The sequence below is a fragment of the Lacerta agilis genome, chromosome 10 (genome assembly GCF_009819535.1).
Source record: "Lacerta agilis isolate rLacAgi1 chromosome 10, rLacAgi1.pri, whole genome shotgun sequence".
Taxonomy (NCBI): Eukaryota; Metazoa; Chordata; class Lepidosauria; order Squamata; family Lacertidae; genus Lacerta; species Lacerta agilis.
Window position 1 is genome coordinate 45,501,999 of NC_046321.1, and position 27,753 is coordinate 45,529,751.

At 44.3% G+C, this 27,753-nt stretch overlaps 1 protein-coding gene across 1 annotated transcript in view; it reads left to right on the forward strand.

Moving 5' to 3' along the window:
- Positions 1-27,753, forward strand: part of LOC117054152 — a 64,515-nt gene that overhangs the window by 16,806 nt on the left and 19,956 nt on the right. The gene's annotated exons all lie outside the window — the stretch shown is intronic.

Genomic DNA, 27,753 nt, shown 5'->3' on the forward strand with positions numbered 1-27,753 from the left:
CCTTAACTACTGTAGAAATTTCACACTGAAGAATCTCAAGTAATCCAGCTAGGAATATTCTACTTCTAAAACTTCACATCATTCTTTAGGAGGAGACAATCCTACTCACTGTTGTCCATCTCAAATAAATGCATGACACTTGTATAATAGGAATGCAGCAGTTCAAGGATTGACCAGAGAAATGTGGGAGCTCTACTGCTAGAATATTGTGGATATTATATAGTAATGCTCAGAATTTAATTATGAGGAAAAATCTTGTTTTCTGGTTCATGTAGATATAACCACAACATCCTCGCAAATGAGTAACATTTATTTATTTTGATGCTTATTTGCCCCCCTCCAAAAAACAAAAACAAAAAAAAACAAAAACAAAAACCTATTTCAGGCTAAAACAAGCATAAATCAAAATAAGAGTTTAATAGTCACATTATTTCATTTTGGTTTTCAAGTTGAATTTAATTGGTTTCCAAGTTTAATTCTTTTCTCCCAATAGGAGAATCTGTTCCTTGGAAAACCTGCTGTTAAATAATTTCTAACAAAGCCCTAGTCTTTAAAAGGTTTATAAAGTGTAGCTTGTTTATTGCTCCAAATACTTTAGTGGCATTCCCAATGTATTTTTCTTCTTTACCAAATTATACAGTCTTTGTTTGGGCCATCAAACTCAGGCTACCAAATGCTCCTTTAAAAGCACCATCATCTGAATAGAAACTGCTTTTCCTATATATTCATTGAATGTATACAATTCAGGATAAAATGCTCTTTTACAATAACTGATCTCATCAGAAATAAAAAGCAATGAAACTGTAGGATCCTGCAGGTGGATTCGTGAATTCTTAAGACGATCCACATGTAGTAAGTATATGAGCTAATGTTGACCAAAGGGCAAAGAAATCAAATGACTGGGTCTGAGAAGTAGAAGAATTGTGGTACAATCCATTGATGTCTGCTTTGAAGTAAGCCTTATTGAGTTCAGTGAGATTTACTCTCAGGTATGTGTGCATAGGATTGCAGCTTTAGAGACTGAAACATTCTGGAGGAATTGGTTCAGATCCAAAGGCATCTGGAATGAACGGAGAGACACAGAGTGGCTTTCCCAGTGGGGTGTAGCTGCAGTAATAGCCTCCCACCAACAGGAGGAGCTGGCAGTGAGGCTGAGGAATGGCTGCTGCATCTGCATCTGCACAGCCCCAGTTCTTGACGCTGCCTTGCCTCTCTTTGGAGTATGTCCTTAGCCAAGCTTCTTCAACCTCGGCCCTCCAGATGTTTCTGGCCTACAACTCCCATGATCCCTAGCTAGCAGGACCAGTGGTCAGGGTTGATGTCAATTGTAGTCTCAAAACATCTGGAGGGCCAAGGTTGAGGAAGCCTGTCCTTAGCAGTGGTCCTAAGTGAATGTGTACAGGATTGCAGCTGGAAAGATACAAAGCACCAAGAGATGAGGCGATAGCTGTTCTTCCTGACTCCCTTCTTCATTTTCCACTTCACCCATCTTTCTTCCCTGCCTGTTCTCCAATGGAAAAGGCTTTAAGGAAAAGAGTAGAAGTTGAAAGTGACCATCAGCTTTTTCATGCAACTTTTAAAGCACCATGCAGACCTTACATTCCCCATTTCATTACTAATTTCCATTTTTACCTGTGTCATGATTCCTTCTTGCCAGGGCTGAAGCTCAAGATTGCCTGGGCGTTTTGCATCTTAATCCCAGTTACATGTGTTGGGTGATGGTGACAATCAGTTGATGAGTGAAAGGAAGCCAGAGTTGCTCTTTCTCACATTAACTTTCCATATTCTATAGATGAGCTATCATAATAATGTGTGGAATTCAACTAAGTAGACCTTTTGAAATTAATGAACATGACTAATCACTATTCATTTCAGTGAGTAAAACACATAATGTGTTCAGACGCTTGGTGGTTCTGAGTCTGAGAAGCAGGTGAAGCTGTAGATGGTATGAAGTACCTGCTGAATCCTAAGCTATCCCAGAAGCTTTATATGGCCTCTCTGTTGCACCAGCCTAGAGCTGGCAGAGCAAAAATGAAGAAAAATACTTCCATATTACCTTCTTTCTTGGCTGGAGTGAGCAGTGGGTTTTGAAATGTGGTGGTTTGTTTACCACTCTGTTCAGTCTCACCGTTCTCTGACCAGGAGTTTGGATTGCTCCCTTAGTCCAGTTACAATTTATTTCTCTTCAAGTTCAAAATCAAAACCAAGCCCTGCTGCAACCACATCATATTGCATTGGATATTAATTTCAGGGTTCTTCTTTCCCCAGTGGGTGTATTCTCTGGTATCTTTTACTAAATCTTAATCCATTCCCTCATCTTTCAACTTGCGCAGATTGAACAATACGTGGTTCTATTAATATACTTGGTGCATTATTCAATAGCAAGGTATAAACATTTCCAGCAACTGCACTTCATAAACATTTGTTTGACAAGTCCTGCTGCTTCTTTTCTCTGTTACTGGAAAGATATGCAGTGCAGGAACAAATGGGTTATATCATCTGCTCCCTCCTCCTACATTTCCCTCTCTTAACAAATATTTGGTGAGCAGGTTTTATCACAAAAAATTGGAAAAAATATTTTGAGAGGAGGAGTGATATTCTTGTATTATCCACCTTACTTATAAGCTTGCTTGATTTGATTTCTGGTAAACAAGATTTATTTTTAGGCTTTCCTTCATGTTGCACAGAACAGAGGTACAGCCTAGCCCCACACATATCATTAGTAGTTGGTAGTACTGGAGCTGCAGCATTATTCACTTGGCTTTCCCACACCAAATGTCACTGCCAGTTACCAAGAGATATTATCTCTTTGAGGGCTATCAGCTTTGAATCCGGTAGCCTGGAATATTGTGCCATCTTGTCAAGCTCAATCTTAAAGTATGACAGTTTTGGGAAAGGGCTTTCTGTCTTACCAGCCATCAACGGGACACCCAGCCTCCACAGACTCAAAGGATGCCCGTAGGTGTTGACAGTCTTATGAGTCGGCAGGCCATGTCAGCAAAAAGTCATCTAAGTAGTGTGTTGCCTGATTCAGTCTGGGCTGCATCTACACAGACCTGTAGAACGACATTAGGTATGTCATGTAAATTAAAGTGTTTTTTACCTTTACTTTTCCATCTCCCTAATGCTAGTTGCTCTGCAGCGCTCTTTGGTGTCCCATTTTAATAATGCATTATGAACATTGAAAGTAGGATGCCATGTGTCCATATATTTTAACAAAACCATTCCTTAATGTTAAAACCCATGAGAGTAGATTCGATCTGGGCTTAAATCCCCAACCAAGGAATGTCTCAAAGGCTGCACAGGCAATCAAGCAGTCCATAGGCATGGCCTTATCGAAATACCAGTGACCACTAAATTTGAAACCTAAGAATATGAAAGCTCAGTCGGCAGCTATGCAGTGAGGATGGACCAGATCAGGGAAGCCTTCAATCTGGTCCGCCCTGCTTGTCCCACCCCCAAACATGTTCCCTGTTGAGCAGTTTGAATTAAATTTTCATAGGCTTTTCCTGTTATCCCATGTGGCTGGCAGAGGAACCTTGTCATTTGTCAACTGCATGAGAAGATCTGCCCTTGAATTGTCTGTGACTGCGCCCATCTGCAATGCTGTCTCCTGGCAGAGTTAGTAAGCAGGCTTTCCCAGAGCTCCCTGTGAAGAGGAGTTGATTCTTAAACCACTCTGAGAATGATAGCTTTGTGAGGAGCATAGAGGTCTCAGCACCCTTAACAAACAGCAGCTCCCAGAATTCTTCAGGGGAAGTCATGACTGTTTAAAGTGGTATCATAGTGCTTTAAGTATATGGTGTGAATGTGGCCTAAGTGCACTTTGCCAATACAATCACACCTTTTGGCCTATCTAATCCACTCAGGAGGGTTTGGCCAAAGGTTAGGGATCAGCCCACAAGAGATCATTTGTAAATGCTATTGATTTAAACTCAAGTGCTAGAGTTCAGTAGTTTTAGCAGTTCATACTTTTCAAACACTCAACTAACGTGCACCATTTTGTGTTTATATAAACAGACCACCTATCCTGAAATTAGAAAAACTAACAGTGTAACACAAGGTGATACATCTGTCAAGATTCACTTCTGACTCAAAAGTTTTGAGACCAACGATTTGAGCTAAAATTAAATTTACTCCAATATGTTCTTCACACCCTAGTTGGAGCTTTAATTAATTTACAGAACAGCAATCTGTAGAGGCGTGTTATGCACAATTTCCTACAAAAACATAGGAAAAACTGGGCAGAGAAACATCCAACTCAAAGTTCAGCATATATACATACACAAAAAAACCTCCTGCGTGTCAGGGTTCACCCTCCTATTCTCTATGGGCAGCAAAACATTTAGGTTCTCTCCTTTGACAACAAATTAGAGTGCAATCCTATAAATATCTACAGAGAACAAATTCCTATTAAGCTCATAGGGATATACTCTGATGACTTGTCTGCACTTCTGCTTTTCCCATGCCTTGAAAGCATGGGTCTGAGCAGTTTTCCACTTGTACTGTGCTTTCTAAGCATTGTTCTAATCTAAGTAGTTTTGCATTTGCCCCTTTGCCCCCTCCCCGGAAAACCCATTCTTCGCAGTAAATCGGAACAAATGACAAACAGTGTGGGGGGGAGGGGGACAATTGCTGTTTGTTCCAATTCAGAGCTAAACTCCTCTGGGGGAAGATGGCAGGGCAAATGGAAGTGTGGATTAGCCCTCAGTTAAGGGTGTACATAATTGCAAGCATGCAGTGCAATCCTGTACAGGTCTGCTCAAATGCAAGTGCCTTTTGTTTAAATAGGCCTTACTCCTAGGTAAGTAAGTATAGGATTGCAGTCCTGGCCTCTGCACGAATTGATTGCCAGAGTTGGAAACCCTTTTGAAATCCCCAAGTGCTGTTTTAGTTTGTAGGAGAAAAGAATAACTGAGAGCAGAGCCGTCTCATCCATAGAGGCCGGTGGCGCGGCGCGGCGCGCCAGGGCGCTGGGCGCCCCAGGGGCGCCCCCGCGAGCCCGCCGGCATACCGGGCTCCCCCTCCCCAACCCGCCCCTGCCCCCATGGGCAGGCGGGCACTCGCGCGCCGGCGGGCGGGCTGTAAGCCGCCCGCCCTTGCCTCCCGGAGCCCCAGCTGGAGCGCTGGAGCGGCGCGGGGCTTTGCGTGACCTTCCAGCACTCCAGCTGGGGCTCTGGGAGGCGAGGGCGGCCGGCTTGCAGCCCGCCCGCCCGCCGGTGCGCGAGCGCCCGCCCGCCCCTCATCATCCGCCCGCCGGCGCGCGAGCGCCTGCTCCAACGCCACGCCCCTCATCCCCCGCTCGCCCCCCCCTCCCGAGGGGCGGCCAGCGCGGGAGGGAGGCGGGCGGAGAGGCGGCAGGCTGGGGGCGCCGAGGGATCGCTGCGCCAGGGCGGCTGATCCCTCTAAGACGGGCCTGACTGAGAGTTGGAAAATTAAAAGGGATCCTTACATTGCCTTACACCAGCTCTTTACTTTAGGAATAGTCTTGTTGGTGCATGTGAATATTTGGCATGGATTTGCTAAAATGACCCTTTCATGTCATTGAGGTTGTTTTTTTTAAAAAAAACAAAACAAAACAAAACAAAAACCTAGAACCAAAAAACTGCTTTTATGGCATCACCTTTGACTAATTTCTCATTTTATGACCAGCAATACCAAACATCTACATTTCACAGTACCTACCATTTGTTGGAAATGAGAATGAGAAAAAAATCAAGCATTGCTAACATTCGAAAATGGAATCAAATGGAAATCAAATCATCCTACAAAATCCATTTGGTGCTTATTTATAGAGCCAACCGTAAGCTTACTGAAACTTATGAATAAAGGATTTTCTCACTGCCCTCAAATGGAAACTGAATGGGTATTTGCCAGACCACCCACGCATCTCTCGTGGCAAGTGTATTTTGAACATACTAGATAAGGGGCTCATAATTTACAACATCGCTTCTTCTCCTAGGGAAAAAAAATCTATTTAGCACTTAAGGGAAAAACAGGATTACTGTTCACTTTTCTTGCTTATTTGCTTCGGGCTTGGCAGGCTTTCACAAAACCCTGCCAAGTGTAACTGGCTTGGCAAGCTTCTCCTGGGGCAGTCAACACTTACTAAGTTTAAGCTGGCATAGACTTCATGAATCAATGAACAGGTAACCAGCTGGTTTCTAGTCAAGAAAGACCTTGAGTTAATCCATCCTGTTTTAAACGACTTTGCTATATATAAAAAAGTGAGAGTACACCCGTAAACATTGTTTTATTGTTTGAGGCTAGATTAAGTAGTTATGGGCAGAATGAGGGTAAAGAATAGGGATGGATCTGTTCTAAATGGATTTATGCACAGGATTTGGTGCTTTTAGCCTGATCGAGTTTTACTCACTTCAAAGGACTTTGTGTATTGAATGCCTGCTTATGTCCGAGCTCCTTATACAAGCTCAGTTTATATTTTAATAAGTCCAACTCATAATATGCAAAATTATACACAAAATAAATGTAATACATATGAAAGAATCAGGCCCTAGATTTCTGCAGAATATTTTTTTAAGGTTTCTTAATACTGTGGAGACTGACCTGTCTCTGGAATGTAACCAAGCTGGGTAGATCCAGGAACTCAAATGGCAAAACTGCCTGTGTTATTGAAAGAAAGTTGCGAGGTTTTAAAAAAAGATTTCTGGTAACAGCAGAAGGTAAAGTAACTTTGAAACTTAAAAATAGCAAAGCTATCTTTTCTAACGACTGTCCAAGCATACATGAAGTTAAGGTAAGAGGTCTCTGAGCAAACATCAGGTTTCAGTTTAGCAGCATAACAGGCAATAGTAACTACATTGTGAAGAAAGTTCCGTACAATGACCTAAGCCAGACTTAAACAAAACACTGGCCCCTAGCCCATGCCTTGATGTAACCAATCATCGTGCTTGATTAAAGGAACCTTCAAGGCATTGAGCACTCACCCCTTTCATCTTGAAGGAGCAAACACTGCCTCCCATATTAATTAATTGGTTCTAACTATCACTGGCCTTGAAGGACTGATAAGGAGACACCTGTTTTTGGGTGTAAGTGCTTAGGAATTTCCAACAATTCTAACAGTTTCTAACAGACCAGAAAATTCCACTCCAGATGGGTTTCTTCTCCACAAATGCTACATATTTTTATATACGTGTGCGCATTGCTTTGTGCCTCGGTTTATGAGCTGGTTACTTTAAGAAACCTGGAGTGCATATGCATATAAGATTCTACATATAGCAATGTGTGGGATAATGCATATAATAAGCAAGAATTGTTCATATTTTTAATGGAACTGGAAGGAATAAACTTTGCATCTCGTCAAGATTAAAGAGAGAAATGGGAATGGGGGGGCAATGGGTGCAAATAAGTATGGCATAAAAAACCCACTTTAGTAAATAATCACTCCATAGGTAGGAAATGGATCATTTGTGGGGGTGAGGTAGGAGAAAAATGATTTCAAAAGGCAAGAAGCGGCTTTGTACGGTGACAGGGTTGTGGAGATGAAAGAAGCAACTCTAGGCTGTTAATTATACTGTGAGCCATTCAGATAACTTTGTGTTTCAATGAGGCCTAGATATTCTGCTAATAAAATAAAAGCTATTAATTAATTCAGACATCACACCAAATCGTAGCACAACCATAGATTGCGACCCTAATTCATACCCTATTTCATATTCAAATTATGGTTTTATCGAGTCAAACAATACCCCACTGTTGGGGAAATATTGGGGTTCAATACCCAAAATGCTGTGGGTTCTGGTTAATAAGAACCAGACTCTGACTGTCAGTCAAACAGGACCTTTATTTAGGCATTGCAAGGCTAGAGTTACACAACCTCAACCAACAAGTAGTTGAGGGGTGGAAAAAAGGGGGCAAGTTTATACATTTACAGGCAATGGGAAGCAAAGGGGCAATTGTGTCCATACATGGCAGTGCTTCTACTGGTTTAATCACAAGGCATTGCAACTTTCTTATCTTTCCTTCCTTTTGTACTTAACAGTTATAGCAGGCATGTCCAACTCCCAAGAGGCTGCGGTCTACTCCCACTATATAAAAAAAAGCTGGCAGTGATCTACGCATTGGATTGACCAAAGTTGTTGAGCTTTTGGGGGGAGGAAGCCCCAGAGTTGTTGAGCTTTTTCTTTGTGGGTGAACAACAAAGATCACGCGATCAACCGGTTGGGCATGCCTGAGTTATATCAATAGTTCATGCATACACGTTGTTCCATTCTTCTTTCGTGGTTTTCTTGCAAATTTAATTTTATTATTTCTCTAATTTTTTCTGATACCACTAAGGTTTTTGCCTTGATGCATGGTGTACATATATGATTTTTGTGGTCAGTCCCAGTTTCTCAGCACACCATGTACATGTAGTGAAATACACTCATATGATGTTGAGTGCTTTTAGGTCCCTTATTTATTGAGCATTAATTCTGATTTGCTTGCACAGTGCTCACATGGAAGTCAGACCATGTCTGATCTTTATTGAGCATTTGCTCTTACTTGTTTACAGGGAGGTTATACAACAATGAGCATTTATCCTGGCTTGATTGTTGCTGCGTTTATGCATCTTCCTCTTCATCCCACTTTCCAGTGCATTTTACCAAGCGCTTTCCTAACTGCAAAATCATTTGTTGCACCAGGGTGTCAGAGCACTTTAATCCACTTTAAGTGCCAAAATATATATATTTCCAGTATGCTGCTGAGTCCATCTTGTAAACTACTGACAATCTGGAGGTGAAAGCTATTTCCTATGCAGAATTGCTTTCAGCATAGGAAAAATGTAACAGACAAAGTGCCCTGATGGTTTTGCTTAAACTGAAAAATTCACCCCACCCCCCCTCCACATCAATATTACTTAAACATCACTATTTCACAAAATGTATTGTACAGTTGCCCAGTATTCCCCTCAGAGGTAGAAAGTGTCTTTGTTGTTGTGGCAGGTAGGATTATTCAGAACGTGCAAATAAAACCACAACTATTTATTTACAACATTTTTGTTTCTACTGTCCTTTTTGATGTGTGTCAATTATAGTAATTGCAAATTTTGTATTTCCGGGGATGGGGAGTGGTGTAATAAATAAATAAATACATCAACCAAAAGCATGGAATAGATGTAGTAAACATAATCCAGCCTTGCGTCCACTTCCCTCAAATGGCCAATACCAGTGACTTGCTTCTCTATATTGATTGCCTTAGACAGGGATAGTTGATGGCGGTTGACTGTTGTAGTTTCCTGGTGTGAAGGTGAGAAAACAAGGAACAGGGTTTTTCACAAAGCAGTTTGGTTCACTGCAGGACAGCCAAAGGGTCTGGTGTATGACAGCTACAATAAAATATGGCCTCACAGCCAGCCTCCACAGTGTTAGATTATTGCTATTATCTTGGCTACCCACCTGTGTGATTAATGTATTACTTTCCCCTACTCCCACTTATTGGGGGAAATGACACAAGATGTTCAGATACTTTCCCCAAAAGAGCACTTCAAAAGTTAGGTTGGTGCAGAATGACCCTGACTGGTGACCAGGGCACAGGTATACTTGAGTGAGAGAGAGGGAGCAGAGTGGCGGTATTTTGATTTTGATTTGATTTGATGGTTTTATATGTGCTGGAAGCCACCCACAGTGGGTGGGGCAACCCAGTAAGAGGGCTGGAGTATAAATAATAAAATTATCATTATTATTTTGTTCTGTAGAATAAAAACTGGTGGTGGCTCTTTCTTGCCCTCATTACATTGGCCTACCTCTCTCCTGCTCCATCACCCTCCCATCATGCATTGCTAGCAGAGGAGGATTTAGGGGAGTGTGACCAGTTTGGTTGCGGTGGTCATGGAGCCACAGGGGCATCACAGGGGATGCCACAACTATGATGTGGAATGGAGCCCAAGAGGTCAGAGAAGCTCTGCAATTGTCCCTTCTCCCAGCATCTTGTAAGCTCCATCCCTTGTTCAGACCATTGGAAGTTACCAGCGAAGGAGGTGGTGGGAAACTTTCCTTCCACAAATTGCCATTAAGTTATCTTAGGACACAAGTCTTTGTGTTTGTATTATGTGGCCTCATTGCTGGTGAGTATCATAAAAAACCATGCTAGGTTAGACTAAGTCCAGGCTATGTTGAGTATTTGTTCTCGTTTGTTTACAGAGAGTTAACAAATGAGCATTCATCCTGATTTGATTGTGTGGTGTTTATATATCTTCCTGTTCATCATTTGTTCGTCCAACTTTTCAGTCAGTGCATTTCCCCATCACATCTTCTTCTTCTTCTTCTTCTTCTTCTTCTTCTTCTTCTTCTTCTTCTTCTTCTTCTTCTTCTTCTTCTTAAAATCGTTGTTGTCATCGTCATCATCAGGATTTGTTGTGTCAGGGCAATTTAATCCACAGTATTTGCAAGATACATTGTTATCAAACGGGATCTGATGACAATATACGTAGTCCATAAAAAATTATAGATTGCTGTCAAACAAAAACAGACACAAATAAACAAACCACAGGTAAGAGGAATGCAGGGAAGGTAGCAATTTGAACTATCTATAGCGCAGAAATAATGGTTAAATGAGACCAGGTTACAAAACATGGATCCTATCATACCAAAGGAAAATAATTAAAGTATTCAAATGCCCTGAGTTACTGTATCCACCATATTCATTCATAGGCTGGGTGAAGGGTGTGTGTGTTGCTCCGTGAGGGGAACACTTTCAGCACTGTTAACAAACTACAGTTCCCAGGATTCTTTGAGGGAAGCCATGAATAATTAAAAGAAATATATGAATGCAACCTTTAAATATCTGACATGACCTCTTTCTTTCTCAATGCAATGTTATGCACCTTAACACAGCATATATGTTTTTGCTCACAATACATTCTTTTTAAATTCAGCTGCATGGGATATTTACATTTTTGGTCTTCTGTTTTGGCTACAGTGCAAGTCTGTTTTTCATACGTCATGGTATGAGTCTATTTCACATACTTTCTTGCGTACTAGTGCTATAATATATTGTTATATTTACCAGTTACATTTATTACCTTTTGTACAGGGACATGAGTGGCACTGTGGGTTAAATCACAGAGCCTAGGGCTTGCCGATCAGAAGGTCAGTGGTTCGAATCCCCAAGACGGGGTGAGCTCCCATTGCTAAGTCCCTGCTCCTGCCAACCTAGCAGTTTGAAAGCACGAAGTGCAAGTAGATAAATAGGTACCGCTCTGGCGGGAAGGTAAACGCCGTTTCTGTGCACTGCTCTGGTTCGCCAGAAGCAGCTTACTCATGCTGGCCGCATGACCTGGAAGCTGTACACCGGCTCCCTCGGCCAATAAAGCAAGATGAGTGCCACAACCCCAGAGTCGTCCGCGACTGGACCTAATGGTCATGGGTCCCTTTACCTTTATACAGTGTACAGGTCCCATTGATTTTGTCTGTGGGCTTTGTGCTGTTTGGAGATCCTCTCTTTTGTGCTGGTGGAGGTCTAAACAGCAGACACCATTAAACAATAACAACAACAACAGCAGCAGCAGCAGCAACAACAACAACCTGTGTGTTGATTTACGATGTGGGGTGCTTAAGCTATGCTATTGCTTGGCATAACAAAGCCTGCACTTATTCCATAGAATACCAACTCCTCAAGTTTTTGTTTTTATTTTTTTAAAAAGATTACAACCCATGAAGAGGTTTCTTATTATAGAGAAGGACAGACTCCACATGTAACTTCCATCAGATCCAGCTGCAACAGAAGGGATGGGTTTAAGATGAAGAAAGGGGCTTTGAAATCTGTGGGAGAGAAGCACAGCTAATAAGTCTTACTGCACATCTGCAGGTTCCTTATCCTGGGGAGAAAATTGGTCAACCTTTATGTGAGAAGGAGGCAGCTGCTGCTGCAGGATACCACAATCATTGTCTCCTCTATGGATGTTTGCAGAGAAATCTGCCAGGTTTCATCCAGAGAAACACACTGAAATGTGACATTGGTTGGTGGATGGTGGCGGAGTAAGGCTCCGCGGTACCCGGGGCGGCAAAGGAAACGCCCCGGGGGCGGGGCGTCGTGACATCACATTGTGACGTCATGACGCTCCGCCCCCAGGGCGTTTCCGGGGGTGCCGGCGCCGCTTCTGCAGCCCTCTTTTAAGCCGAAGAGCTCGCTTTTAAGCTCTCCGGCTCAAAAGGAGGCTGTGGAAGCGGCGATCCGATGACAGAGTGCGCCTGCGCGTGCAGGCGCACTCCGTCGTCGGGCCGTGCGCTGCCGCTCCCAGGGTGACGGAGGGAGCGGCAGCGCGTGGGAATGGTGGGAGGGGCTGCCTCCTGCCACCCCCACGTGCCGCCGTTCGCTCCGTTGCCCCAGGAGCAGCAGCACCGCACACACCGTGCGCTGCTGCTCCCGGGGGGACGGAGCCAGCGGCAGCGCGTGGGGCTGACAAGCGCCGGCCCCTCCTGCCACTCCCCACGCTGCCGGTCACCCCGGGAGCAGCAGTGCTGCACGGACGGGGTGCTCCCTCGGCCGTGCGCTGTTGCTCCTGGGGTGACGGAGGGAGCGGCAGCGCTTGGGAATGGCGGGAGGGGCTGCCGCTTGTCACCCCCATGCGCTGCCGCTCGCTCCGGTCGCCCCAGGAGCAACAGCGCACGGCCGAGGGAGCACCCCATCCGTGCAGCGCTGCTGCTCCCGGGGTGACCGGCGTTGCCTGGGGAGTGGCGGGAGGGGCGCCGCTTGTCGCCCCCACCCGCCGCTTGTCGCCCCCACCCGCCGCTTGTGGCCCCTGTCGCCCGGGGGCGTACCGCCCCCAGCGCCCCCCCCTAGCGACGCCCCTGCATACACACATAACTTAAATTATGTTAAAACTGTGCCTTTTAATGCTTCAGTTCACATCCTCCTTCTCCCTACCCCATTGGGTGAAACAATGTTAATAATTCTTTTTATGCTTTTGAAACCAACCCTTTTCTTTCTAAAAAGCACTTCTCCGAAGTTGGTGCAGTATAATGCATGTCAAAATGTTGACTCTTAAGATACAGTGAAAAGGGTTTATCCTTTCAAACCTCAGCCCTGTGAAGGTAGTGGAAGCTGTGTAAAGCTGACATGTTCTGTATTTCATTTATATTTGAAAGTTTTGGCACATGTCTGACTTGCAGTTCCAGCCAATAAACAGTCTCCTATGATGTCATATGAAATACAAGAAGAAAGAATTGGAACAATAAAAAAGTCCCCCGGAGCCTCCGGTGGGACTTTGAAATATAAACTGCAGCTCAGAAGCCCTCTTATACTTATATTAAACCTGTCAGTGTTACTTTGTAGTTCTGAGCTGTACATTCCACCAGCTAAGGTGAAATAAAAAGAGCTTTCCGTGTTTATTTTCAATTTCCAAAGTAAACTTGTTCACTTAACTGCTGATCTTTTCTCACTCAGGGCTCTGCGAGGATTTGTGTGGGAAAGTCGATGTTTTCACAACCAGCTGAAAAGTATAAATTGTATGAGATCCAATGATGAATTAAGTGATGTATTTTAACAGATCTGAGAATTGACATGTCAGATTTCTGTAATACCAGTAGTAACGTTGCCAAAGACTGCTTACCATTTTCAGCGGCGACAGCGGCAGTTATGGCCTGGTGCAGCCGGGGACAAGCTGGGGGCTCCACGAAATAAACTTCCCACACGGCTGGCTGGTAATGTCATCAGGCTCAGCCAGCCATGAGGAGTGGCAGGACAGTTGCTCATTTCAAATCTGATTTGGCCAATTGTGGCCAAGTTGGGGGCAACACTTTTGGGGGTGGACCTGAGTCAAGCCTGCCTTCACTGAGGTCCACCTCCAACTCATTCAAACTGGCTGTGGCTGCTTCCCTCAGCATGGTTGGGAACTGTCAAGCATCGGCTGTATGACAAGGTGTGGTGGCAGGTGCCATCTGGGAAACCCCTGAGGGAAGCCCCAGAGGAGGAAAGGTCAGAGTCTGGGGATTAGTGGTGGGACACTGAGGAGAGTTCAGAGAGCGAAGAGTGGGAGGATTACTTGGATACTGAAGGGACAACAGAGTTTAGTGAGTAGGAGGAACCTGTGACGGGAGCAGTTCAGATTCTGAGGCTGAAGCCAAGGGGGGTCGGGGGTCAAGAGACTGCTTAAGAATCCAGGGATTCTCCTTCTCCAGATGCAACATGCTCCCCCCCCCCCAGTCTCCAATAACTCACAGGACAGAGACCAGAGGTGTGCAGATACATTTTGAGACTGTTTGGGAAACATCTGGGAGAAGAGAAGCCTTAGAGAATGTGGAAGGCAGGGACCTCCAGTCCTGGCAACTGCCCTATGGAGGCAAGACCTACTGGGAAATGTTGCTGAGTTGTATGCCGTTTCCTTGAATAAAGAGTTAACTTCACTGGCAACTAACACTGCTTCTCTGTGCTGACCTGCATCTGACTCCAGCCCTGACAGGAAAAGACTGCGAAGTGACATGTTGACAGCTTTTTGTAAGACCAGTGGTAGCATTGCCAGCTCTCTCTCTCTCTCTCTTTTTTTACCACTCCTTGCTCCTGCGCCTTTAATAGCAGCTTGATCTGCAGGCATCAGTGGGTGATAATGCTTAGCACCGTGTTAGGAAACATTTCACATTACAGATTCCCCCGCCCCAGATCAAATGGCTGAAAAAGCACAGAAGCAGGTCAGGCTGTTTCCCCCCTGATAAACCAGCATCAGGATTAAGCAAAACAGAGTGGAGGAACATTGTGAGGCTGAGCAGTAAGTGGTTAGAGTGGCAAATTTAAGGCTGGATGCAGAATTCCAGAATGTCAAGCCAACACACAAGGCCTGCCTGGTGCAAAGCAATCCAGAGGAAAACTTAAACAACTGGTCAGATCCTACTTCTTGCCTATCAGGAACCGCTGGAACTAGTAGCAAATTAGCTAGCAAAGCACAAATGGCCTTGGTTTCTATATACTCCAACCATTGCATCTGTTTCCCGTTTCCTGGAACCTGTCCCTGATAAATTATTGGCCCTATTTTGTCCTTTTAGTGTGAGTTGCTAGCACTGTTGTTCTACAGGACCCAGCTTCTTTACAGACACTTAAAGGATGGAGAACCTGCAGCCCTTCAGATGTTGCTGGACTACAAGTCCCATCATCTCTGTTGTTCTTGTTAGCTGATTCCAGCAACATCTGGAGGGCTGCAAGCTAAATTAAATTAGAATGCAACACACGAAGGAGGTGCATAGGATGGAGGAAGCTAGCTGAGACATGTGCAAACTAAAAAACAAACAAACAAACAAACAAAAACAGACCCCTTGCAGAAGCAGCTGTCTCCAAGAGCCCTTGGCCGCAAGGAAGCATTTAACATCAGGTCTGCAGCTGCCCAGGACTCCCAAAATCAGCACAATTTGCTTTGGTGCTGGGGAAGGGAAGGACACAAGCCAAGTCTGCTGGGGGTCATTTGGATTGCAGGGGGTGCCAACTTCAATAAAATATTGCGGAGGGCTCCTAGGTAAACCCCGCCCCACGAGATGCTGTGCACACACACCATTTGAATAGCAATGCCCATCAACTTTGAGGACCCCCAGCCCCCCCATTTTTTAAACTGGGGGGCAAAAAGACCTCAGTCCCTAGGAGTCAGTTCCTATGGATGAGGGTGAGGACTCTCTCACTTTTAAAAATAAGTAAGTAAGTAAATAAATAAATAAATAGAGGTCCTATGTGTGGTATTGTTTTTATGTTTCCTCTCATGTGTGTCTGTGGTCATATTTTTCTCTAGGCCATTTCCAAGGTGAGAGACTGGAAGAGATCAAGAGTGGTGTGCGTTTGAGGTTTCATGCCCCTGAAGTGAGAATTAGGATTATCCCGTGTGGGACACAGGATTTTATTTTTTTTGTGGGGAGAGGAGAGGAAGGAGACATTCCTTTGGGCAAGTAGAATTCCTTTGAGCAAAGCCAAGCAGGCCAACTGTCAGTTCAGAGTGGAGCCATGCTTATTGCACCCTTGTTATATGCATGACCTTGTTACATGAATAAGGAAGCTACTTAGGCTTCCCTGCATTGATCAGAACAAGAAATGATTGTGGACAGAGTGGGAGATACATAGGGAGCAGCTTGCCTTCCTCCAGCTTTTTATTTTTTTACTAGCACAAAGAGTCTGGCAACTGGTAGAAGCTTCCTCTGATTAATTGCTGTACTAACCCCTTGAATCTCAGCAGAAAAATGGTGGATATATAGCAGAGTAATAATGCAACCATCATGCTCTCTAAGACAAGATGCTCTTCAAACATTTACATTTCTCCATCTGATGGAATTCGAACACATGCTTTTGGAGGTAGGTTTTGCTGCGATAAGAGGCGAGCGAGGAAAGGGTTTGGCGGCGGAGAGAAAGCAACCAAGGCAAGAGTTTAGGTAGTCAACTTATGAACAGCAGCTTGCGAGAGTTACATTTATATTGATGGTTCATACTTAACCTTAATGGTTTCCTCGCCTGCCATATGCCAACAGGACTAACCCAAGGGTGCCAAAGATGATCATTGATCAATAGTTTGAAATTGCAGCACTTGAACTCTCACCTTCAATTTTGCTGTGTCGTAGGAGAGGCACTGGCACATCAGCCTTTGCAAAATGATTCATTCTGGCTTGAGATCAGCAATGCACATATAGCTGCAGAATGCTAAGCATTAAGCATCTCAGTCGCTGGATAGTGATGCCGATTCCGGCATAGAGCTGGTACGTAAAGGTAGGTTAAACTAAATAATTGTGGAAACATCTGAATGAGTGTGTAGGGGAAAAAAAAGAAAAGAATGCCAACGGTTCTTCAGAAACAGAATGTCAAATACTAGATTCCAGGGTTTCAGGCAAGGTATCTCTCCCATTCTTAACTGGAGATGCCAGAAACAGAATCTGGGACCATTTGAGCATCAAGTCAATGTCTTTCCCATCTTTCCAGAGTGTCTTTATCATGTCAACTCTCCTCAATAGATTTCTGTCTCCTTTTTCCTCCTCTTCCCTCCCATATTGGTCATACCTTAGAGTCCCTTCCTTACAGCCATAGCTTTTCATTTAGTTTTTTTTACACCTCCCCATCCCACCTTGACATCTCTTCTTCATTCTCCCCTTTCATTTCCCCTGTGATCACAGAACCACCCAGACCATTCTCCTTTGATGCTTTTCGCACACCTCTCGCTTTGCTACCAAGACTTTCCTGAAAGACTTTATGTACCTATAAAACCTTTCCTTAAACTCCTCGCCTCTTTTTTCCTTACTCCCTCACCTTGTTGCTGAGCCAATGGTGCAGACCACACCATTGTCATAATGGTGAGAGAGCCAGTGTGGTGTAGTGGTTAAGAGCAGTAGACTCGTTATCTGGGGAACCGTGTTCTCATCTCCACTCCTCCACATGCAGCTGCTGGGTGACCTTGGGCTAGTCACACTTCTCTGAAGTCTCTCAGCCCCACTCACCTCACAGAGTGTTTGTTGTGGGGGAGGAAGGGGAAGGAGAATGTGAGCTGCTTTGAGACTCCTTCGGGTAGTGAAAAGCGGGATATCAAATCCAAACTCTTCTTCTTCTTCTTCTCATTTTCTTGCGCATAAAATAGCCATAGAATTAGCATCCTTCAAACGTGCCCCCCCCCAATTTCTCCCAGTGCTGTGCTTTACCGGACGCCTTGTGTGGTGAAATAATATCTTTTGAATAATTGTACAAAGCAGTTACCTCTTGTAATAAAAGCTCCCCCTTTGCTTATATCCTTTGAGTACATTCCCTGCATGCTTGTTGGGAATTCAAGTCCTTCTGTGTGAGCATTAGGGAGATTTGCCATATTAAAGGAAGAGGGATTTTTTTTTTAATTCAACAGGGTTTTGTTTTTTTTGTCAACCAAGGGGAATCATGGAGCCTGCTGCATAGCAGTACATGCTAGGCTGAGCAGGAACAGACAGAAGAAGTCATTAATAGTGCCAATCACAGAAGCCATTAGGCTGGTCTTACTCTGCCTGCAGCTTCACAATGCTGACTGCTTTAATAGGAGCCAGCTTGCTCCTTGAAATATCCGTGCTTGGAAAATTCATATTTTAAGAACATGGAACCTCTTCACTTTTCTAACAAGATTACATTTGCAGACAGTTCTGATGGACACCTGAACTAATGTGCAGTAATTTTCTAAGGAATGGAGAGAGAATGGGGAACAGGGAGACATCGTAACAAAAGTACCCACAATACGTTCCTAGCAGGTTTATGCAGATTGCCTTGCGTGCAGTTCCTCAATGTGTACAGTGCTTTCATTCTCAATGTAAAAGTTTGAGTTAACAAAAAGATTTCAGGCAGTGGATAGGGCCATTTGTTTTCAGCCAGACTCGAACAAGGCCCAGTTTCCCCCCCGAATAGACCTGATTTGACTCAGGCTGCAGGCTTTGGCTGAATCCAGTGCACGTCCCTACTAACCAGCTAGTCAATTTTTTCAAATCTATACAATATATCATTTCATACCCTCCAGCATTTCTCAGATGAAAATAGGGACCTCCTAAGGAAAAGTGAGGCATCCCGGGATCTGTAAATCCAAGACTGTCCCTGGAAAATCGGGACACCTTGGAGGGTCTGTCATTTTAGAAACATGCAAGCAAAGTTCCAATCTTGTTTTGTGACTCTAAAAGGCTGGTATTTGGCTAAAAACAAGGTGAAAAGGCTGGGAACAGGAGGGGGGGAAACAGGACTGACTCAAGCTCAAGATGAGAACAAATCTATCCCATCTTTGCATGCTACTTTCAACATTCTGTGATGTGAGAGACAGGGAGCAATAACAAGGTAAATTAATAGACAGGCTGTTTGCGTTAAGAGTGCTTAAGCATGAGTGCAAAGGCTTCGAGTACCAGCATGAATCCATTTCCCTCTAATATACAGGACACTCTGTCCTAATCAGTGGCTAGCACTGAGGAGGAAAGTGTCTTCTTACCCCATTTAAGCCAGGGGCAAGAATAACAGAGAGCATGCTCCCAGATCTTTTTAAGCTTGCCAGAAGATCTGGTCTTGTGGGCGAGTGCATCTCCCATACGTGTGCGCATGCACACAGAACCCTCTCAAGGAGTAACAGTATGAGGTAACCAGCTCTGTTTTGCGAGTCTAATAGTGAAATAACCCTTAAATAAATGAAAATACGCTGTTTTCAAAGGGTTCCTATGGGATATGTGGTATATTCAGAAGAGTGGAATTGCTCTCTTAGGTGGCAGTTTAATTATCCATTATCCATGCTGTGGTTGCAAAAATAAAAATCAAAGGCAGTTGATGAGAAAATGTTGTTTCTCTACTTAAGCATTACATCCAGTTTTGCCGGGAAAACCTTCAGTTCTCCAGCTTTGCTGTTCTGTTGGCAGCTTCGAAAGACCCAAATGCTTCAGCCTTCATCTCCCAAAAGATCAGGATACTTTATAACTCTCCCTCTTCTCTCAAAAGGTGTATAAACAGGATGACATTTCAGTATTGGAGAATCAGAGCTGTAGAGTACAGAGAGGGGTGGTCTCCAGGAAGGTGAAGGCAGAAGGGAGGTGGTATGTTTATCCTGCAGAAGACTGAGAAGCAATATGTTAACCATATATCTAAATATTCACATACCTGTATTTAGATATTCACAAATATCTAAAGGGCATGGAAGATGGGGCAAGCTTGTTTTCTGCTGCTCCAGAGGCTAGGACCTGAAGCAATTAATTCAAATTACAAGAAAGGAGGTTCCGGATAAACATTGGGAAGAACTTTCTGATGGTAAGAGCTGTTTGACAGTGAGGTGGACTATTGTGGAAAGTGGTGGACTCTCCTTCACTGGAGATTTTTAAACAGTGGTTGGGTGGCCATCTGTAAAGGATTCATGAGCTGTGATTTCTGCAGTGCAGGCCCTGGGACTAGATGACTCTTGGGGCCCCTTCCAACTCTACAGTTCTAGGAATCTGTGATTTTTGCACTCAGTGATTGCACAAACATAATCTTCAAGGAGGGCTGACTACAAGGGTGGAGCCAAACTCATGGTTTATAATGGTTCTCTTAAAGTAGATGAACACATCCTACTTTTAACGTTCATAATCTGTTATTAAAATGTAACACCAGAGGGTGCTGCAGAGCAACCAAGAACCAGCAGTAGGGAAACTATTTTTACAGAGAAAACAAGGTAAGGAATTTTTTAAATTTACCAAACAAAATAGAAAATTCTTTCCAGTAGAAGTGTGCATGCACACGAAAGCTCATACCAAGAACAAACTCAATTGGTCTCTAAGGTGCTACTGGAAAGAATTTTCTATTTTGTTTCAACTATGGCGGACCAACACGGCTACCCACCTGTAACTTAAATTTACCAGTATGCCCTGTGACGTTTTAGAACGGTATATGCCATATCATTCTAATAATGCTAAAAAGGTCAGTGTAGATCCAGACCAAGTTGCAAAGTGGATCCAGAGGGTAATGAGCACACACACTTTACATTGTGGGTGCCCTTTGCGGGATCGTGCATGGTGCTACAGTTCCCAGGAGCTTACTGGCAAACAGGGGCTGGCTTGCCTCTCAGTGTTAATTTTTGGAGGTTCACGCCCAGCCTCAGTAAACAAGTTTCTTGCTGGGAGGCGGGGCCAGCCCTATTTATAAATAGGGCGTGGAGCCGACAATAGCCAGGCAGTCGGCTCCGGAGATTCACCCTCCCTACCATCCCTTTGTTTAATGTTTCTTGTTTGCAGAAACTTTTTCTTCCTGTTTAGCGGGCGCTGCTACGGTCTTTTACTGGTGGCTGTTGAAGGACCGGGAAGAAATTTTCCTGCATTGGCAGGTTTTGTCTTCCGCGTAGCAATTCATCACAACTTTGGCTGTTATGGCCTTGGGTGGAATCCTTTAGTCTTTTCTTCCCTATATGCGGTGTGTGTGTGTGTGTGTGAAGTGGTGACTCACCCCCCCCCCACGGCGGCAATTCCAGGGTCCCCCTCTTAAAGGGGTTATATATATCGGTGTCACTGGCCATACACTGAAAGGTCATCAGTGAACTACCCTGCATGTGGGGATATGGGCTTGGCTGCCTGCTACACTTCTGTACATCTCGCAGAGCACCCCCATATCCAATTTACCCTGATGAGCCCCAGTTAAGCCTTCGGAAGTTTAATAAAGTTATGGCCTAATTTTAATTCCATATAACGTTGTCAGAGTCTTTATTCCTTCCTTATGATCCCTGGGGGCTGGGGCTGTCGCCGCCTGGTCACGCAATGCTGATAGCCTTGCTTAGCGCATCTTTATTTATTGCGGCTATTAATATGGGGCAGAGACCAGTGCCCAGTGGTACAAAGCATGCTTTTGGTGCAAAAAGGTCCTTGCATCTCCAATTTGGGAAGGATCAAGTAGCAGATGATAGAAAAGACCTTGGAAAGCTGCTGCCGGTCAGAGCAGATAATATTGGGCTAGATAGACCCATTGGTTGGACCTGGTGTAAGGCAGCTTCCTGGGTTTCTTAAATGCAAAATAGCACCTTGCGATTCTTATGCTGGATATATCGAAATCATAGTAGTATCATTGGATGGAATGAAATCACACAACCAGAAAATTCAGAGTTGTGCGATTACGGTTGCGTCGAGGTTTTGTGCAATGAGCCCAGCTCCCCAAAAGATTGGACTTTTTGCTATAAGAAAATTATGGGGGAAGGCAGCGGGAAGTGTGGGATAAGCCTTGCTGCAACTTGGCCCAGCACAAACAAATCTGAGTGAATTCTCGTTAAACAGAGTCATGTAATCTCTCTGCAACTAATCAGGGTGAATGCTCAACGAACAGGTCATCTGTACGTGTCCCGATACTGTTATCAAGTAAGTCTTTAGGCAAAAGTAATATGGGTATCTTTTTAAAAGCTAACACTGTGTCACTCCCTTTACATTAGACTAAAAAGGAAGTGGTATTTCTTTACAGCCATGTTGGCTACAGGACCTGCTCACAGTTCTACATTATCCCTACTTCTTTGCTGGTTGCACGTACAAGGCAAGTTACTTTTCCGGCAGTGCAAGGACCCCTCCCCGTCTCCCAATGCAAGCTCATTTGAAAGGAATGGGGGCAGTGCAAGAGCATGGTTGTCTCTAAGCAGACAACTGCTTTCTGGGCTTAAGACAGAAGTAAATTTGATAGTGGAATGTTAGGGAGATATTATCATCGGACGGAGAAGGGCACCTTTGCACTTCCCTTATCAAATAACAGACTTCAGAAGCAAAGGTGAAGTCCGTGGACTGAATGCTCAATGAGCAGTATATATTGATCTACTCTTGCAGGAAGGCAGTGATGATGGGCATCTGAAAGTGCTGGGAATGTTGCTGTATTTGTTCCACTGGTAACACATGCATTTCTTGAGTTTTCCTCCGCATACTTGAAAAGCACACTCCTCGGTGTTAAAACAAAATAATAATAAATAAATAAATAAAAATCCTTCCAGTAGCACCTTAGAGACCAACTATGTTTGTTCTTGGTATGAGCTTTTGTGTGCATGCACACTTCTTCAGATACCTCGGTGTTGTTTAGTTACACTGTATTCTGACTAGCAAAGGGTAGTCTAGCAAAGAGAACACTTACATATTGAAGATCCTCCCCTCCCTTTGGGTAATAATAACCCTTCTTTCATTTGTGCCAGGATATTAAACAGGTTCTGGCTTGTAAAGCCTACTGAATCCATGCTAGGTTTTCAAGGTCTTTGATTGTAAATGCTGTCAATAACTTTAAAACAGGGGTAGTGAACATTTTTCAGCCTGGGGACTGAATTGAGAGAGAGCCAACACTTGGGGGGGGGGTAGGGGAAAGCCAGCATGATTGGGTAAAAAAAAAAGAGTCAAAACAAAATAAAAAAATAAAAAAATCCTTCCAGTAGCACCTTAGAGACCAACTACCGGTAAGTTTGTTCTTGGTATGAGCTTTCGTGTGCATGCACCCTTCTTCAGATATGCTGAAACAGAAGTCGCCAGACCCTTATATATAGTGAGAGAGTGGGGAGGGGTATTACTCAGAAGGGTGGTGGGAATGGGTGATTGGCTGATAGGTGTGGAAAACCTGTTGACGACTGTTAACGACTGCAATTTGACTACGGCAGACCAACACGGCTACCTACCTGTAACTAAAAAAAAAAGAGGTAAAGGACCCCTGGACGGTTATGGCAACTATGGGGTTGCAGCACTCATCTTGCTTTCAGGCCAAGGGAGCTGGCATTTGTCCACAGAGAGCTTTCTGGGTGATGTGGCCAGCATGACTAAACTGCTTCTGACACAACGGAACACTGTGATGGAAACCAGAGCACACAGAAACACCGTCTACCTTCCCACTGCAACGGTACCTATTTATCTACTTGGTTCTGGCATGCTTTCGAACTGCTAGGTTGGCAGGAGCTGGGACAGAGCAACAGGAGCTCACCCCGTCCTGCAGATTCGAACCGGCAACCTTCTGATCGGCAAGCCCAAGAGGCTCAGTGGTTTAGACCAAAGCGTCCCCCGAGTCCCATCAGCATGCATGGACACACAGTCAGCAGAGGGGTGGTGGGAGACAGAAAAACAGCCTGCCTGAATGCACACACACAAACTTGGCAGAGAATGAGCGTGGAATGCACCTTACAAACACACTTTCATGTCCTGGCCATAATTGCCACTTTTCAGGAGGTGAAGCACTGAGCCAAAGACAAGCCTGCGGACAGCCAGCACCAGTTTAGAAGGCTGCACCGGCCAAGGAGAGAGATGACTGGAAGCATAAGTCACATGTCCATTTTTTTTTTCTCTCTCTCCCCAATATATATATTTTGAAGCCACTGTTAGCGTGGAAAGAAAAATGAGCAGTGAAATTTGTAGAAGAGCACCTGGAAAAGGGGGGGGGGGGCTGACACCAGCCTATTTATCAGGAGAGCTGCAAATTGGAAAGGGATCTGTGCAATGTTTGCAATAGTCTTAGAATTAGGAAAGGCATGAGATTGATCTCAGCCACTTTTTCATAACAAAGGAAAATATGAGATTGACCTTGGCGGAACTGAAGCATTACAAAATGCTAACACTCTTCCCTTTCTCAGGATCGAGGAAAGAAGCGCTACTAGTCGTCCGGGTAGCATTTTTTATTTTGTTTTACTGCATTTCATCATCAAGTGTTTAAAGGAGAGGCTTTTATGTTGCGGGAGAAGGCGATGGTTTATAGCTTACTTTTAGTGCTATTAAGATCTAATCTATCACTCGTTCAGTCGATTGTATTTGACAAGCTGCTTCTTAAACTTGAACTTTGTCATTTGGTGACAGATAACCCTGCCTGTTTGCTCAATTTCCTCTTCTTCTTCTGCTTTTTTTTTCTCCTGCGGATCCTTTGCTGTGAAGTGTCTCATTATTAATCACCACCTTTAGATGTGATTTATTGTACCACGTAGGCTCGAGAAAGGAAGAAGACAACAATGGTGACGCTGTGTGTGTGTGTGTGTGTTGTTAGTATCACCTTGAACAAGTGGTGAACATTTCTCTCTCTCTCTCTCTCTCTCTCTCTCTCTCTCTCTCTCTCTCTCTCTCTCCCTCTCTCTCTCTCTCCCTCTCCCTCTCCCTCTCCCTCTCCCACCCCCCAATAATATGGAAAACAGTAGTTTTGGGGAGATGGACAGTTCACATGCAAAACAAACAAACAAACAAAAATTATCCCCAACTTCTTATATAAAAAAGTAAATGCGTTTTTGCTTCCTGCGTTTCCCTGTAGCAAATCATGGGAAAGATGCATTTTATTTATATTATTCTTGAAGAATTTATAAATCACTTCCCAACCAAGGTTTATGAAGTATTACACAACAAAGACACTAGAAAACTAAATCCAGAATGGAAATAGATATACAGAGTGGTATTCAACTAAGTGTTAAGAAGAGTAAATCCATGAAAATGAGCAGAACTGGCTTAGCCACGTTCGTCAGTGTTGATGTGCTTACTCCCAATAAAACGTATAGATAATCAGTATATATTATAAAATGATTGATTATACTAGGATTTTATTGGACATATATGTTTTGGGGGTGACAAGTGCATAGGGGAGAGGAGGGAAGTGTCCCCCCCCCAAGTTTCTTTTCTTTGGGAGAAGCGGCATCAACTTATGCCGTCATATGTGCTTAATCAAACTTTCACTTCACTTGAAAGGTTCCTCTGGTTTGCTGCATGTTACGATTGTTGTTCTCTGGCTTTCTGTTTCTGTAACACAGGAGTGGGTGTTCACATCAGAGCTATCACAGAGCAGGTAGGGAACTCTCTGAGTTTCATGCGCTTAAGAATTATCCTCAGACTTGGCCTATTTCTGTTGATCACCTTATGGAATTCTGCATGCATTGCAGAGTCTGAGATTTGCGTGTTCAGACCCAGAGACCTCCCCTCTAAATAAGCACACATTTGACTCAAATTTTAGTCTTGGTTTTTGGCAGAATTTGGGCCACAACTTTATTGATTACAGAAAAAGTGAGTGGTTGCATAGGCTCTGGTTCGACTAGCTCCCTGCACCCTTGCAGGCAGTGGCGAATGGAGCCGCTTGGCTGCCTGGGGCAGCAAACAGGAAGGTACCACCCGGGGGCGGGGCACCGCTCCACAGCATGCATGCGTCCTGATGCCATGATGCACGTGACGTCATGATGCACGACACATGGGCCTGACACCCCTTGCTGGCCCGCCCCTTGCCTCCGCAGCTCCGCCCAGGGCCCAGCAGGAAGGGAGAACTTAGCAAAGCACGCGCTGGCCAAGCGAGCAAGCCAGCTGCCACCGCGCCAATCAAGGTTTTTGCTGGGTGGCAGGACTCGGCTTGGGAGTCTCCAGTCGCGGGGGTGGGGCCCCGAGTGTCACCCCTTCCAGGGTGGAACCAGGGCATATTGCCCCCAATGCCCTGCCCTTGCTCTGCCCCTGCTTGCAGGTAGCGCTGACCCAGAGCTCCATCATAGGTCAGCCAAGGGTGGATACCTGAGGTAGGTGAAAAGCCTGGAAACAGATTCTGTTCGCCCCCCCAGATGCTCCCCTGGACTCAGGCACGGGCACAACCCACTCTCGAGGGTTGACCAAACCAAGCTGAGTCTCTGGATTCCTTTAACAGAATACCCTTCACATAGGGATGGCGAGAGTGTTCTCCCATCCCTATCACCTGAACCAATGCCTATCCACAACCTTACAAGTTGTGACGATTTGCTACACGGCAGGCGAAACCCAAATGGCAACAGCCAATCAGCCAAGTGGGGAAAATTCCTGCTTTGCCCCCTCCCAACGACAGACGACACATGACGGCATAGCAAGGTCAATTGCAAAATACCCTAAATATAGGCAGAGGTGGGCGGGTGTTCCGATGCACGAGCCGAAAGAGGAAGCTCTGGGTCATGTGCATAGGTATAGATAGGTCCCTCAATCTGTTTAGACTGCACCCCATTGGCCAGATTAAACCCAGCAACAAGGGACCTACCAATTGGGTGTTGTGGCTAACCAATAGACCCACCCACAACCAGGACGTCAGTCTCCAGGTCTCACTGCAACATGTGCCCTCTTTTAGGGAGGACACGATTTGTCAATCACGACAGTTAGAGGTAAGCTAGCTTGTTTGGCATATACAAGTTATAGCTGATGCTCAGAATAGCAACCATGAAGAAGGCAGCAGCATGCTTACCTATTCCTCTATGGAGAAGAGCAGTTTATAGAGCTGCCATTCTCCCTGCATCAGCCAAAGCAGTAAGCCTAACAATCCAACAGTACAGACATGGCCGATGAATGCAGCCTCTAAAGAACCCAAACCATCTTACTTGTAATGAGGTTTAATGTGGGTTGACAGACAGTAGTCACTTAATGACTTCAGCCCTTTCTCAGCAGTACAGCACTCATGGCAGCTGTAATAATTGGTTTCCGAGATATATGTTTATATCAAGAGGCAATCCAAACTCAGCAAAATGCCGTGAGGTTTGATTTGGCAATGTGGAAGACTAGACTCTTTCACTGTCTGCTGTCTTAACTCTACTCCCAAGCCTCCTGTTATCTCATGGGAAATAATATACAGCTACTCCTATCTCCAGATGTAAAGATCAATACTTGTGACTCTGGACTGCCTCTTCAACTCTTGAGAATCAGCTGCAGCTCGCAAAAAGGGCTGTCTCCTTTAAGTCTTTTCTCAGCTGAAATAGGCCTGAAATCTCTATCATTAGGGAAGTCTAAGGTTCAAGCCTGCTTCAGCAGCCTAAATTAATTATGGCACCACTAAGAGTGTAGGAATTTCAGAATGACAAGTCTTAAGCACCCAGTAAGCTTTATAATCATGATTATAATAAACCAAATTTATTGTAGGATTTTCTTGACATTTGCTTATAATCAATTTCATTTGTATACTCTGTATTAGCACTGAGGTTTTCGTACGATTGTTGTTGTTTAGACTCAATAGAGTATGATATAACCACAAACAGGGCTGTTGTTGTTGTTGTTGTTGTTGTTTTCTTGTACTATTAAGTCTAACAATATTATTACTATGATTCTATTGATTATGTTTGTTCACTGTAACTCTCAAGTGACTTAGAATATATTAATATAGAGAACAACTTATCAAATGTTAAAATTCAGAATAAAACACAATGCAGAATGAAACTTAAGAATAATGATAACCAGCAAGAATTCATATATTCATAGCTAACAGTATTGTTAATATCTAATAGGTATCGTCCTCACAGTGTCTTCAAATGCAAAAAAAGTGCAGACGAATCCTATGTGAAGGTCCTGAGCAACTGGTTCTGGCATCCCATTGGTCAGAAAGAACTGGTTGGGAGTGTCACTCCTCCCAGGAGAGGGGAGAGAGACTTTAAAAAGCAAAGGTCCCCTGCAG